Consider the following 17,361-nt stretch of genomic DNA (forward strand, 5'->3'; position numbering starts at 1 on the left):
AGAATTTGGCTTGGACATTTTAATGCTCCTAAGCTTGTAGTTTAGCACTAGTTTTATAACCTTGCTCGAACCCTAATAGAGACCAATGATGGATGTACACATTTATTTTTCTTTTTTATTCCTAGTTAGGTGGGGGATAATGTGGTCTTTGACTCCTTCCAAGATAATCCTTCTTGGCTTGGCATCCATTTTATTATGTTGTGCCAACTACTAAGGATCTATTGGTGTAGTTGGGAAGTTAACAACAAAATATCAAACCCATTTTTCCTCCAACACCACTACTATCCTTTCATGCCATGAAAAAAAGTTGGATGCAGTATCAAATATGTCTTCAAATTTAAGCCTCTGATATGCCATACTGCCAAATCAAACTATTCAATACAAAACACACTGGAAGAATCAAAGCGCACTGCTCAAAATCCTAACAATTAATTCAATTTAATAAATTTCTCCCTCTAAATCACATAATTTTCTCCTAAATATAAATTTTTTTTTGGTGTTCAATCACAAATTGAGCTTTGATACCATCTTCAATTTCCTTAAATCCTAGTAAATTGATTTGCAATTTATAAGTATAAAATACCAAAAACATAAAAAGTAATATTTTGGAAACCTAAATCACAAATAAATTGATTTTTCTAACTTAATATGCACAATATAAAAATAAAATTGAAGGAAAAACACATCAACACAGAACACAATATATACCCAGGAATCCCCAACTCTAGGGAAAACTTGCAATGCTATGTGTATTTTATTATTATTCTTCAACAAAGGATTTTATTCTAAGAATTAAAACAATGGAGAATTATACCTTTTATCACAAGAACAACAGATCAATCCTTCAAGATGAATCAACCTCCTACCTATGAACTATTTCCACAAAATCCTTGTGCAAATCAGCTAAATTGTGACCACATGTGACCACAAATCCTATCTCCCTTGCACACATGAAAATGGTATGTCTATGCTAGGGTTGTAAGAGCTCATCCGTCACTCAATTTATTGTCTAACATATTTCACTACAATATGTTGAAACCCTTGGATCTTCCTTTGCTAATCTGACACACTCTACTCATGCTGAATGAACTTGCCACTAACTTGCTCCATCTCCTCTTATAATTTCTATCTCAATCCTAATATCCATCTCAGTAGTTGACATTAGATAAATATCAATGGTTGAGTTTAAATCATAAGTCAATTTAGGAATTTTAACTTTTTCTTAAGTCTAAGTTTAGTGAATAATTAAATAAATTAATATTTTTCGAAAGTGACGCTTTTCTAAGTTCTTCTACTAGTCTTCGTACTTAGACAAGAAAAACCCTTAATTATCTACTCCAATAATGGAGGCTTCATTAGGGGAGCAATACCATACCATGTGTATTCATATTGAGGGATATATATTTAGCAAAAAATGACATAAGATGTTGAACATATAATAGGGGGTAAAGGGTTTTTATATAGGAAGGTATAAAAAATGGAGCTCAAAGTTAATGAAAAAATATAAAGGGGTATAAAAAATGTTAGTGAAAAACAGATACCTACATTATCTAATGAAAGTAGGGGATTTTTAAATTGGGAAGGTACATTGGGTTCATATTGGTAGTGTTGGGTATGTCTTATATTCTTTCCACAACTAGCCCCACACGTTGTATGTTGCACTGGGCGGTACAGGGGGGGTCAAAAGGGGAATGGAAACCCCTCCTGTCAACGGGTTTGTAGGGGGAGGTAGCCCCCTTGCATGGGGTCCAGGGCAATGCCTTAGGAATTTTTGTTTTTATGCAAACCCAATAATAGTTTGGCAAACCGAAGGATGGGGAGCAAACCCAAAAACGGGTGGGCGGACACACCCATGGTTTTGCTCATGGTTTTTGGGAACGATGTTTTTTTCCCATGGTATTTTGTTGATTCAGTCAAGGGAACTACTGTTATGTTCTAATACAAGGTTAATGGATTGGCATTTATGAATGTTTCAACATATATATATATATATATATATATATATATATATATATATATATATATATATATATATATATATATATATATATCTATTACACCGGGCGCTACGGGTTGGGGGGGGTCGAAAGGGGAATGGAAACCCCTCCTGTCAATGGGTTTGTAGGGGGAGGTAGCCCCCTTGCATGGGGTCCAGGGTAGTGCCTTAGGAATTTTTATTTTTATGCAAATCCAATAATAGTTTGGCAAACCAAAGGATTGGGAACAAACCCAAAAACTAGTGGGCGGACACACCCATGGTTTTGCACATGGTTTCTGGGCACGATGTTTTTTTCCCATGGTATTTTGTTGATTCAGTCAAGGGAACTACTGTTATGTTCTAATACGAGGTTAATGGATTGGCATTTATGAATGTTTCAACATACACACACACACACACACACACACACACACATATATATATATATAGATATATATATTGTAACATTAAAAGAAATATAATGAAAAAACAATCTGGTTTTCCCGGTTTGGTTTCCAGGAGAAAATATCTATGTATATTTTATGTTCTCACCATTGTTTATTTTTCTATCTTAAGAATTCATTTTCTAGTAATTTCTATACAAGGTTAAAACCTACAAGTAGAGGGTTAATAATGTGATTTTTAGAGGTATTTTCCAATATGTGGTCAAATTAAGGGTATTTTTTAGTATGCCACAAATGCACATGATAGGTCATGGATTTATTGAGTGAAACCCCTGTGACTCAAATAAACAAAATGCGAGTGCAATTATTGGTTTCTTACATTTTTTCAAGTGTATGGTTCATAATAGATTTTGACATTATTGTCCATTAGTGGTGGTGTATTATCTTGGAGGTTTACATTTTCAATTTTGAAACTTGGATATTAAACAATCATTTCTAATTGTTAAATTGAAACAATAAAAAATGTATAACACACTATAAACTAAAATTTCAAAATAGACATCCATTAAAAAATTAATAAAATGTGTTTATACCACCTACTTTAAATTATTTCCTTCCACATGAAAAAACTAAAAATAAAATTTGCAAATGAATATAAATAGATATTTTGTAATAAATCAAGAAAACTCATTCATATATAAGGAAATAAAATAGAAAGCGATAAAGAAAGTGGTACATGAGATGGAACTAAGAAAAGTGTCAAGCCCAAACAATTTTTTAGTTTATTTCTACAAAGATGGTTGGAACATCATACAAAATAATTTGCTAAGAAAGCTAAAGTATGTGGACCTTTTTTTTGCATGAGTGGAGCACCTAACTCTACTTTCCTAGTTCTCATCCACAAGCCATCAAAACCCATACCTTTTTCTACATTGAGACCAATTTCAATATGTAATGTTTCATTTAAAATAATTCAAAAATGATAATAGATAGATAAAACATTTTTCCACTGATATCATCTAACCACTAAACTAAAACATTTTAAAAATATGTAAAACATGTAAATATAAAACAAAATGATTATAGCACCTAAAGTTATTCCTTCTTATTGAAATATTTATTTAAAAATAACTAAATATAAACCAAGATTTTCATATTGCAAAGAGTAAAAAATTAGATTTTATACTACATATTTCAAATAATTTGCTTGTTAATGAGAGTGCATCCACTTAGAAGATTGAATCTTAACCCTATTTATTTAGAGAAATTGAAATTCATAGGCTTGGAGAAATGTAATCTCTAAAAACACATTTGTGTTTTATGCCTCATAGGGAGGAGTACGGTCTAAAGGTAGAGAATGTGTCGTGATAATTGAAAATTGGGTTTTTATTAAGAATATGATTACATAGAAAGAGAGTGCATTTCAATTTTTTCCTTTTTATTTTTAACAAATATTACATGCATATTTAATATTTAATCGAAAAGAATATTCTTTATTATCACAATTTAATGAATAAAAGGTTGTGATTAAATCGATAAGTTAGTTGTATTTTATAAATGGAGATTTGTAATTATTTAGATAATTAAAAGTTTTTAAAGTCATGTAGCTAACTTCCAATAATAAAATCTGAATTCTTCAGAACTAGGTTGTTACAGTTGTCTTTTTTGTTTTCATTAGTCTTTAAAAATTCTTGATATTCATCTTTGGATTGCATTGATTGGAATCTCCAATGGTCAAGAAATTGTGGAAGGATGAGAAACTACTACGATGTAGTCATGATACCCCACTTTTGATGAGGAATTTGGATGGGAATATCAATAAATTTGCAATGAATATGATCATAGGATGATTTTCCTCATCTTGCCATTTATTTTAGTAGGTGGCACACCTTGTAACTCCTCATAGTTGAGGAGATAAAATCTCTCAAATTTGAAGCCCCAAGAGTGTGGTTATGGTGCCCAAATGAATGGAAAAGGAAACTCATTGATTGATCCATGTTTGGTGTTAAAAGATCGTAAAATTAAATGTTGTTTATGTGGCTATTAGTAGTTACTATGTTGACTAGGCCATTCCCTTAAAAGGAGTCCTTATTATTTGAAAATTATTTCGAAAACGAGAGATTAAGTCGACTATGGGAACCAATTTTATTGAATATATGTCAAAATTTAATTGCAATGATAGGTTAGCTAATTTTTTTGGGATTTTTGAAGTCATTAATAGGGAAAGTTGACCCAGAAAGAGGGTGCCCAAACCTCTATAAATGAGGGGTTAAATCTCATTATTTCATTATGATCTCACATGTATATTACCTAATGTAATGCAATAAGATTTGAGGCTGAGTCACATAAAGGTTTGAGCTTAATTTGTTTTTATGGTTATTCCTAAAGCTCTTTTTATTGTTATTTGATCTGACACATAATTGTGGTCTCTCACTTTGCCCTAGGATTTGATAGAAAATTTGTAGTACCATATATCTAATGCAATAAAGGCATAATGAGATGAATGAATATCTGGTATGGAGCAGCATAGTTTGTGTCTCGCATGATTAGTCACATCAATTCGTTCTAAGTATATGATGTTCTAGTTAGCATAATTTATTATACATTTTCAAGTAAATTGAAATTAAGGCGCTAATCAAGATTTGATTACGTGATTGTTTATTTCTAAAGTAAAATTTCTATTGGATAGTTAAATTGTGATGATGAATGACTAAATACGACCTGAATTAAAGGAAGTACGTGAAGGTTTTGGACCATAGGAATTTGTGCCCCTTCATCTATCCTAGCATAAGCACATGATAGAGGACAACTAATATAATCTTTGGATTTGATCCTTGGACAATAAATATTAAATATTAAATATGCTATTCATGTCTATGCTACCTATGTATGAACTTGGTTGCATAAACATGTCTTGTTGTAACTCTTCCTTTTCTGGAGTGAATGTGTGCTTACATTCTTTATATGTGGCACAAGCTAAATGAAATTAGTTACAATCTAGTGAATAAGAAATTAATGAGTACGCTCATGTTATCTAACTCTATCCTAGTGCGGAGAGCTTAAGCGACAGACTGTCGAAGGTGGAATTTAGTCTAAAACCCTAAGCCATTAAGAATGATCTGAGCGAAGTCCTTTTGTTTACTTATTTTTTCTCGCAAAAAGTATGATGGAATGAAAAATCAATGAATGAATGGTAAACCTAAGCAGAAAGGTGTTGTTGACCACTTTGTGCACAGAGAGTATATGTGTAGTCAAACGAATTGAATCCCAGTTATCTAAGGTGCAATGAAGGCATCTTAAATTTTGTTTTGGTGCTCAAAGTGTATGAAATTTCAAAAGTGGGCACATGGTGTATCTCCTGTAGTGGTCTAGAACTTGTCTGCTTCATGTATTGATGTCTGGAGTTCAATCTGGATCATGAATTCGAGCTCTGGTTGCCTGCTATTAGTTTATTTTCATTCATATAACATGGAATAAATATTGGAAACAAAACCTTGATTGCACACATTCAATTAGCCATGATATGAACTCTAGATCACCATAATTTCAATTAATATTTCGATTGAGAGATCAGGGGATCTTCCTTTTTCTTCTAACTTCCATATACAAGATTTAACTTATTTATTGTTAAATTACCAAGGCTTAAACTGGAATTGTTCATCGAGCAATGGAGGGTAACTGCATATTCATTATGGATGTTGAATTGTCTATGTACAAGTTACCTCTGTCTAGGGGAGCATTAGGTAAATTGGTGTGATTCACAGAGAATGTGTTTTTTGGATAGAGTTGCTTGTGTTTTTCCATAGTTATTATGTTGAGTATGGTGGATGTTTTTCAGAAATTTAGTCTCACTCAGTACGCTACTACTTATATTGTTACAGTATGGGTGGCCAAAGTACACTTGTATTGTGTTAACTAAGATTGTCAGTTTGATTTGTTGTTGACTTTTTATAGTGTATCATTTGAACCTATGATTAGTATTACTACTACTGCTGTAATTGGGATTTTTTATCGTTGCATGTAGTGATTTCTTGATTGAATTAATGAGGTGTTTTTTGATTTAGGAGGATCCTAAATTCCAAATTTTCAAAGTAGTTGAAACAAAGAAAAACCTATCTAAAATTGAAGAGCTCACCATTTTGAATCCAACAATGTGAATGAAACCTCAATCTGACATTGTATGAGAAAGTTACGGTCTCCTAACATTTTTGAGAAACAACTAAAAAATTTGCAAGCAGGACCCACATGGATGACACGTGGCACTGACGTTAGCAATACAGATGATAACGTCATCCATACGGATGATGATGTTGGCAGGATGACATGGCAGTATGGTAAAAAAGGGGTCAATCAAGAGATGACATGTGGCAGGTGACGTCAACGACCAAATCAACAACCCAGTCAGATGTATGGACCAATCAAACTGTAACATGTGGCACATAGTTAGTGGCTTTCTGATTTACTTAACGAGGTGATATTTTGTACCTTTGTAGCAGTCAGAGGTGACCAAATTGTGAGAGGTAAGCACTAAACTTTCTAAATATGGAATCATGCAAATTCTAACTTTGTTTTCCTCATGCAAACTATGACTTTAAGTTTTAACTAAACTTTTCTAACTTCACTTTGAAATAAATTGAGATTTTTCTTTTCCTTAACTTAGCTTTTCTTTACAAGGCATTAAATTTCTAACTCTGAACTAATTGACTTCTAATATTATACTTAACATGCTTTCCTCCACTTAACTTAACTCTTCATACATTGCATGCATACAAAAGTACTTACTATTTCTACTAAGTGAAATGATTTTGATCTATGACAAAGTTGTGATAGATGATAGTAAATCAAATAGGAATTTTGGGGATAGATTTATATGAATTGTGCGCTCTTATAATTTTTAAATTGCTATACGAAACTAAAGTTCACTTGGTTGTAACACATTTGAATATTTGACAACTGTTAGGCCAGTTGGGTTGTTGATTCTATAAGATTACTTTCATTCATGTCATTTGCATATTGGTTATGTTAAGGCATAATTGTATGGAATGATTATCTACATACTTCAATAAGTGTTAAGCTTATGAATTTTAATAATCATAAAATATAAAAAGTGAGCTGTAGTATGGAATCACGTAGTTTTAGATTGATAAAATCGATGAGATGAAATGCGTCATGATGCACCACAAACCTATAGTGATGGGCCATAGATGCGCTAAGTCAGCCTCCAATTTGGGTTACTATAGGGGCATGACAATGGGTTTTTAGGCTAAATTAAAGTTTATGCTAGAATTACTCTTTCAACCTCCTTCATAATTTATTTATATATATCTATATTAAGTGAGGAAGATAAATCACATAGTTGTTATTCCCTACTTTGAAATGATATCAATTACTAATATTACTTGGTTTATTAATAATGCATTTATGGGTTTCTAATTACTAGATGAAATTCTTTACCAAAATCTTAATACCTAACAATAAATTAATATAAAAAAATACTAAACTGAATTTTGTATCTCTCTCTCTCTTTCTCTCTCTCTCTCTCTCTCTCTATCTATATATATATATATATATATATATAATACAATATTAGTAGAATCTTTTTTTACAATAAGAAAAAATTTAAATACTAAAATATTACCTAAGAAATAATTAAATTATTGTTATTTATCTCTTTGATATATTTGTTCAATAGTGAAAATAAAATTGAGATGTGAGTATAAGACATGCAAGAATCAAATTTTTGACTTTTCATTCAGAAAGAAAAAAATGAAGGTTTAAAATGTATAAATGTATAAATTGATGAATTTGTATTTTAATTTTTTTAGATGTATTTATGTATAGTTTTGAAATAAAATAAAATAAAATAAAATCATATATATATTAGAAAACAATTGAGAAAACAATTTTTTTTAATCATTATATTGTATCTAATTTCTTGCAAAATTATATCAAAGTTTTAGTTGAAGTAATTTAAAAAAATTCACATATTAAACAAAAAAAATAGCTCATGGAATGTAACTCAATTGACAATCACCTTGTTATGAAGTATTATGTAAAAGCATGAGATTCAAAGTTAAAATCCCCTAATTAGCCCAACCAAAAAAATTATTTTTTAATCTATTTTCTTATTATATTTTTAGGATGTGGTATGTATATTGTAATTGTTTTGAAATCAATTTATCTTTAATTTATTAGTTTTATGTAATTTTTAATATAATTTCCAAATAAATATACATTAAATTGAATCCTTAAAAATTAGTTTAATATATTCTAACTTTTTAAAATGTCATATTTTAATTTTATAATTAATTAAAAATTAATATAATTAACATATTCTAATTTTATATTTAATTCAAAAAGATTACTGAAAAAGGAAAAATATAATATAAAAGAAAGAAATTGATATGGGTTCTTCAACTTTCGCTACCCTCATATTGTTTTTGTCTTAAAATATTTTTGTCTTAAACTCTTTTTGTCTTAAATTTTATATTTAAAATAATTCAATTGATATTAAATTTTAATGTAAAATAACTAAAATAGAAAGTGATTTTTTAAGAGAAAAGTTTATTCTTCCTTAAAACTAGTACAACCACATTAAAATATTAATATAGTTGATATAGCCAAAGGCTTCATAATAGTAACAAAAAACCCTATTGCAACAGGAAGAATGTCTTATCAATTCACACATTTATAAAAAGGTTATGGCTCAAATTTAACTTGAGAAAAAAAGGAATTAGACATCTTATTATAAAATGGACCATTTTGCTAAATAAAATTTGCTTATATATTAATATCTCCATCTAATTAGAATATGAACTTATTAGAATTGGAATAATTTCAAATCCCTAGGAAATTGGTAGGTAGGGAGCCACATGGCACATATCTAATTTACCTTGAAAGAAAAAGGAATTACGCACCTTATTATAAAATGGAACATTTTGCTAAATAAAATTTGCTTATATATTAATTTCTCCATCTAATTAGACAAGAAAAATGGAAGAGCGGACATGGTAGATGGATTCACTCAAAACAATTCGTATATTCCACACAAAGCCAAATTAAAAGGCAGGTAAATAGTGTTGATGAGATCCAATATATTCCAAACAAGGAGAATATTGCTGAGAAAATATCTCAACAAAACTCCAACAACCCAATCCTACATTTATAATAATGTAAGAATTATACCAAGTCCCCCCTTTAATGCTTACATTGCATCATTACAAATGTTAATACAAAAAATGAAAAATTACAGTTCACATGTCACATTTGTCTGACTAGTCTTCCACGACACTTATCCCCACTCTGAAGTCTCTCGGACAATGCTCTTTTCACCACGGCAATCTTCGAGCTTCTCATTCAACTCATTTAAGTCATAACTACCTCTAACCATCTTTGATAAACTTTGTATAATTGACGCTTCTCAATCTCTTGAAAAACAATCTTGATACTGGACTCTATCCAACAGTCAATTATGAAACTAACCTTTGTACACATATGGATCTCATAACATATAACTGATGCTCTTGAAGCCTGAAGCACAACAAGATCCATATGCATATAAAAAATTCACACAATTAACTTAGCGATCGGCACTGAAGAACCTCAAAAACCACAAATTTAATTATATTCCATTGTTCAATAATTGGTTTTGTACTTTTAATTTAAAAACAATTGTATTAGAGTTTCTTATCTTAATAGATTTAAAATAGAAACTTCAAATAAATTTAACACAAGAAAAACATTCCGCCAAGAATTTTAATAACCACAATTATGTTTCTTGTGCAACGTTGATTTTAACCTTGTGGAACTTGAGCAAAGAACACAAGTTAATCATATCTGAGCAACTACCCAAATGTGGATTGCCGACAATAACATGCACTGAAGACACCTATCTGGCACACGTTGCAATTCCTTCATATAGAAGCAACGACAACTCGTTATTTCCCCAATTCATTACAACACATATCAATGCGCTCACACACCATAAGCAACAACCCTCCACTCAATGATGATCAAAACCAGAGTGTGACTCCCATCCACTGATTGACATGGATCTATAGATGTCATGGTTGTCGAGGATGACTAAGTCAATGAGCGGTTCCCAAGACTTTTATATGGCACTACCTGCTTGGCAACATAATCCATGACAACTTTCTCTGTCAAAGATCTTCCAAGGGTAGGCGCAACATATGCTATTGGAACCTCCCAAGTGTTTGGATTAGGAATGGGAATAACTCCAACATCTACAATTTGTGGGTGTGTTAGGAATAATGCCTCCAACTTAGCAAGGGAAACTTTTTCAATTTTATTAATTCCTTGATACGATCCACAATAAATAAGTTTCCATCCCCATCAAAGTAGCCCATATCTCCAGTTCTTCTCTTATTAATTAATTTAATTCCTTCATGCTGGAGATTGGCCCCATGTCGGTGTTATGATCAACTTCCAATTGTATGAACAATGATGCAATCGATGTTTTCATGTTCATTGTTTGTCCTACACATCTTTCATGGATGAATAATTATTTCCATGTTGCGATCACAAGTAATACAACCACGTGGATGTGTTTGAACCACTATGAAATACATGCAGTAGCTTTATATATTGGATCAATGATTCCACTGATCCTTTCCTTGTTTTCCTTACTAACAGAAGCAAGTATTTTTCCAATTGTTCCTTTGATCCATGGTTAGATTAGTGATTTTTTGAATCTGTGATATATGTGTTGCTCTACACGACCACTAATTCACATGCCACTTCCCATTCAATCATTGAATCGGTCGTTCAATTTCCTCTAGCTTTTTTCCACTGGTAATTGCACACAACTCTACACTAACAAAAACTCTACAAACACGAATAATTCCACAACAATTATGGCCATAGCTACAAATGAACAATAAACACACCAATCTAATCTAATTCTACTTATGTACATAACATCACTCCTCACATGTTTTTCATCTCCTTGGGCCCTCCCATAAGGGAGTCAAGCCCATAAAAGCTCTGATACCAACAAGAGAAATGGAGTAGACATGGTAGACGAATTCACTCAAAACAATTCGTATATTACACAAAAAGCCAAATTACAAGCCACACAAACAGAGCTGATGAGGTCCATCATGTTCCAAATAAGGAGAAAATTGCTGAGAAAATCTCTCAACAAAACTCCAACAACCAACAACCCAATCCTGTTAGATAACTAATCCTCAGGATTAACCTTGGGTCAGTTTGGGTAGTTATTGGAGTCCAAGAACTCCCGGGAACTTGTTCAAATGTTTCCTATATGTATTTTTATGTACAAACATGTACATAATTCTTTGAGATCATTTAATATATACAATTTATTTGGTTTCCTGTTGATTATCTTACAGTGGTATCAGAGCCCCGGTTGATTTGTTCCTAAACTCCATGTATTTGAAGTCTATGGTGTAAAAGAGACATGGAGTGTTAAGACTGTGAAGATAAAGTGCAGCAGAAAGTTAATCCAGTGGAGCAATGCAGTGGGATGTCCAAACTATTGACTCTCTGTAAGTTTCATATCTTTCAGTCATAATGAAAGACGATTGGAGAAATTGAGTCAGCAGAAAGTTAGTCCAGTGGAGAAATGTAGTGGGATGTCCAAACTATTGACTCTCTGTAAGTTTCATATATTTCAGTCATAATGAAAGACGATTAGAGAAATTGAGTGGCATATTTTTTTAGTAATTACATTTACTGCAGTAAACAGGAGTTTAATCACAGTATTTTCATTTACCACAGTAAACATAAGTTTAATGACAATAAAATTTATGAAGGATAATAAGATATATTTACTGCAAATGGGAGATGTCTGAAGGATACAAAGTTTGAATGATACAAGTTTTTTACACAAAGTTTGAATGATACAAGTTTTTTACACAAATATTTCAAAAGAATACAATTTTTTTTTTCTTTTTTCTGAAGAATACAATTCCTTTTAGTGAAGTATATATATTTTGGTGGCTGAAGTTTGAATGATACAAGTTTTTTACAGAAATATTTATGAAGAATACAATTTTTTATGGTGGCTGAAATTTTAATTAAAGAGTGGTCAATTTTCTCGCGAGGATATATATTTTATGGTAGTAAGATTTGAACCTAGCTCTTTGCTAGGCTATTTTTGAAACTTACCACAAAACCACAAAGCCAACTTTGGTAAAAGAAGAGGAGAAACAAATTTTTTATCTTTTCAGAAGTATTGCATATATTTTGAATTTGAAAGGATTCGAAGAATATTTGGGATATATGGATATTTGGGATATGTGAGTAAAGGAGGACAGGTAATTGAAGAATCATAATTGGTGGCAGGATTACTTCATGACTCAACTACACTGAAACCCTAACTATGGTTAGGAAACTTCGACGAGATTTCCAATCAAGGGCAGTTTACATGCGACACTGTATGAGAAGGTTGCAACAATTTTAGGAGACTGATTCCAAGGAAAGTGATAAGAAGTCGACATCATTTTTTATTATTTCCTTTTAAATTTTAGTTTGGTTAACTTTTGATTATAAAAACAAGAAAATCAAAGGCATAGTGGTTGGTAAAATTTACATAGTTATTTGGTGGATTGAAGGCCACAGGTTCAAATCTTTGACAAGATAATTTTAGAATTTTTTTGTATTTTATCACAAAATTTGTTAAAGTTGTAAAGTCAAAGTCGAAGACAGATAATTTTAGAAGATTTTTTGTTAAAGCTGAAAAGTCAAAGTCTAAATTGAAGATTAAAAGTTAAAGTTATGTTGTAATGGGTGCATGATCGGTTGAACTCGACACCCAATTATAACAAATTTGTTTGTATTGGGTGCATTTTTGGTGGTAGCTGACACCCATTTTTAAAGTTGATTGCTCAAAAACATGGAGAAACTCGATGATTTACTATAGTTATTAAACAATTTAATGTCATCTTCTATGCATAACAGTGTCCAAGTCAGCAAGGACATGCTCTCTGACATCCAGTCATATTTGCAAAATGCGAAAAGAAAAATTGAATTTTTGGAACTAGAATCCTAGTTTCATTGAGAAGAACTGCAAAAGAAGAATTTTGAACCCATTCTTGTTCTGAATAATAATGTGTTTGAGCCCGATCATCATTCAGAAAGTAATCAGAGTAATGTTTTTGTAGGACAAGAAATTTCTCTTGAAGAGCCTGTTCTTGAGCCTGTTTTACAACCACTTCAATAACCTTTACGAAAATCTACAGAAGGAAATGCAACCGAAAGTTCTTATGAGAAGCCTGATATTCCCAAAACTTTCATAAGGCCATGGGAAGAGATTAGACACAATAAACACAAAACTAGTTTGGGTTACAAAGAGGATATTCTGGATGTATCTTTTCACATACCAGATTTTGCTAAACCAATACAATTCCAAAGCGCTAGATTTCTGGATGGTGTCATTCCAAAACAAGTTTATAGATGCTAACAATGTAACAGGGTTGGACATGTGAAAGATCGGTGTTTTGATCTTCACCCATGTGAACATTGCGGAAAGAAAAATCATCATACAAATAGATGTTCCAGAAAGAAGTCTACTGCAAGAGAGAAGGTAAATTTCGGATGGATTGCTTCTTGGGATTGGACCAAAATAGCCAAGAAGATTTATAGGGCATATCGAAAAAAATGTTCCAGAGTGATGAGCAGCCTTGCAGCAATGAAGAGTACTTCTCACCTTGTATTCGACAAGGGGGGAATGGTTGATGGTCTGTTACAGGTTCGAGTTCGGGATGTCAAGCGAGCCTGAGTCAGATTTGAGTTGATTGAGTTGATTGGATGGTCTGCTACACGTTCAAGGTTGAGATGTCAAGTGAACCTGAGTGATATTTGAGTTGATTAAGTTGATTGGATGATCTGCTACAGGTTCGAGTTCGAGATGTCAAGCGAACCTGAGTCAGATTTGAGTTGATTGAGCACTTCCATGTTTGTAATTGTTCAATGAACTGCTATGATAGTTCGAGAGTTTTTGGTCACCTTAAAACCACACTTTTTGTTGTTCTGAGAACCACTATGAAGGTTCTAGAGTTGATTGAGAGACATTCAGCTCTTGGCTGAGATGCATTTTTTCATTTTGGGCTCTCATTCTTGGACTTTGGTATATCCCTTTAGATTAAGGGGGGATTGTTAGATAACTAATCCTCAGGATTAACTTTGGGTCAGTTTGGGTAGTTATTGGAGTCCAATAACTCCCGGGAACTAATTCAATTGTTTCCTATATGTATTTGTATGTACAAACATGTACATAATTCTTTGAGATCGTTTAATATATACAGTTTATTTGGTTTCTAGTTGATTGTCTTACAAATCCTACTTATATACTAATGTAAACATTACTCCAAGTATTCGAATATGAACTTATTAGAATTGGAATAATCTCAAATCCCTAGGAAATTGGTGGGCAAAAAGCCATTGCCACGAATCTAATTTTTAAAATTTATTAAAATTCAATGCAACCTAACAAACTCTGTAAGACACTATGCTATTGATAAGCATTTAGATGAAGCATATGCTGAGCATATTCCCTTGAGAATCAATCTAGAGTGTCAATTAAAAAAATATAAAAAAATCCAACAAATACAAATAAACACATCCTCTTCCACGATAAACTGAAATAAAAGGCCTTCGACAAAAATATCTTAATGGTGCTTTTATAATAAGAAATATATGTAAATGGTTCACTAACTTTATATCTACATCCTTATGTACATTTAACACTTTAAAAATTAATTATAAATACTAAATTTATAATACATATGCATACAAATATTTAAAAGATACAATAAAGTATAAGAAATGAATAAAAGTTAACCAATTTTAATTAATAAAAAAAAACATATAAAACACTAAAAATAATCAGCTCAAACAAATCATCAAGTATCATTTAATTGGAACGAATAGAAATTTAATAAAAAAATCATATTCTCAAAATTGTGTTCAAAATTAATATAATCATATCACATAAAACTTTGCCATCTGCAAATTTAAAAAATCATATCCTCACAATTGTATTCAAAATTAATACAATATCACCAAAATGAATGGCAAAAACTTTGCCATCTTCGAATTTCATTACGAGGAAAAAAAAGTATGAATAATTATTTTAAAAAATATTTAAATAACATATCATATAAATAACTAAATAATTTTTAATATAAAATTTAAATATATATTTATTTTTAAAAAATTATAAATTTAGACTAAAAACATTAAAGTGTACACATATCTCCGTAATCTCTACTAGATTTATTGAATAAGTTCACCTAAATAAACTTTTACCTTTAACAATTTTACCATTTGAAACCAAATAAGTTCGACTAAAATCGGCTTTTATGATTTAAAATTTTATGTCAAAAAAGATATAAACCTTACCATCAAAGGATCGTAATCCTACTAGAATATTTAGAAATAAATGTTACAATATACTTTTCATACCCTAATCTTCAAAATCTGATGGCTGTACAACGTTCCACCCTCGTAAGTTTATTTCATACCCTAATGTTCAAAGTGTGATGGCAGTGCAAGAAATTTGACATTAAAAAATCAAGATAAAGAGATTGATGCCTTCTTTTATATTCAAGCAGGCTACTAAACGGGCTGTCAGGAGCTTCATCGTGGTCACCGATAAAAAATGATTCCGTGTCTGGACTGAATGAAATTCCAGTTATCTCCCCAAAGAAATCAATCTCTTGGCTCTTGTTATACATGTGCTTTGTATCAAATATATGGACAAAATCGCTTGCTCTCCCATGGCCATAAACTGTCCATCTGAGGAGAACCCGATAGATCTTATGGCAACCATGTTCCCCTTGAGAACTTCAAGCGAGGTTGAAGTGTTTTTAACATCCCAGAGCCTGCATGTTGTGTCTTGGTTCCCAGTAGCAAATATTGTACCATCTGGATGCCACGCAGAGGCAAAGGAGTAATCCAAATGACCTTGAAGAGTTGCAACTACCTTTCCTGTTTGGCAGTCTGAAAGAAAAGCCTGAACATCATCCCCAACGACAACAAACAACTTGTTATCAAGAATTACAGAGGCACGATTAACAGCCCAAGGAAAGGAGAAGTGCTAAATCCGTGCAAATCCATTACTTAGATCAAATAGTCGCACACCACAATCATTGGACATCCAATGATTAAGCGAGTTGCGCCACCAGGACTCTCATAAATCTCTACCGAATCCGTATTGGCATTGTCGCCAACCTCATTTTCAGAGATCTTCGAATAATAACTGACATCTTTTATACCCAAATACTTACAGATAAGCTCTCCCCCATACCAACGAACAAGAAGTAAATTATTTTTGGCAGCCATGCTCGTAATCTGGACTTGTCTGAAACTAGCTAGGGCAGCTCCTGGATGGCTTACGGATGCAACGACTGTGCCCCTCACATTAAGAAATTCAGTTCGTCTACGACTTAGGGCAGGCAGTGGATAATAGAATAAGCCGATGAAAGATACACATCGTACTTTGATGTTGCCCACACCAATTCCCTTAGCTGAAAGTGTGAATATGTAGGTTTCACTGATTTCGTATTTCTCTGAAATTCGTAAAAATTCCCCCATTTCTGGATATTTGCACAAATATTATCTAGTTGAGATTGAGGAACATCCGTCAGATTTTCATACTCTTTCATCCTTATATCTCTGTATTCCTGCCTTGTCATGTTTGTCATCTGCCATGGAATTCCTTGAATATCTTCTCCTCTTCTCACTTCCGCAGCAGAAGTGTCATCCTCTTCATCAGAAATAATCATTTCAGGCTCATACGTACTCGTCTGGCTGCGCCATATCTCAACACCCTTTTCGAAACACCGCTGACGAAGGTCTCCTTCTCTACGAACACCGCTGAGTATGGTGTCCTTCTCTACGGTAGGGTGGCTTTATACACAACTAAACTATAACACTCAGCTAAAGCAGGTTGTTATGTCTGGAGTAAATTTGATTGGGTCAAGTTATTTGTGATTT

General features: G+C 32.1%; 1 pseudogene; it reads right to left on the bottom strand.

The window, feature by feature from the left end:
• Positions 1–15,881: 15,881 nt before the first annotated feature.
• LOC149161431 (putative WD repeat-containing protein C2A9.03) lies at positions 15,882–17,150 on the bottom strand (annotated as a pseudogene).
• Positions 17,151–17,361: the final 211 nt, after the last annotated feature.

This window comes from Pinus tabuliformis, chromosome 5_2 (genome assembly GCF_031772625.1).
Source record: "Pinus tabuliformis cultivar Carrire ecotype Pingquan chromosome 5_2, CPIR1, whole genome shotgun sequence".
In the NCBI taxonomy this organism is placed as follows: Eukaryota; Viridiplantae; Streptophyta; class Pinopsida; order Pinales; family Pinaceae; genus Pinus; species Pinus tabuliformis.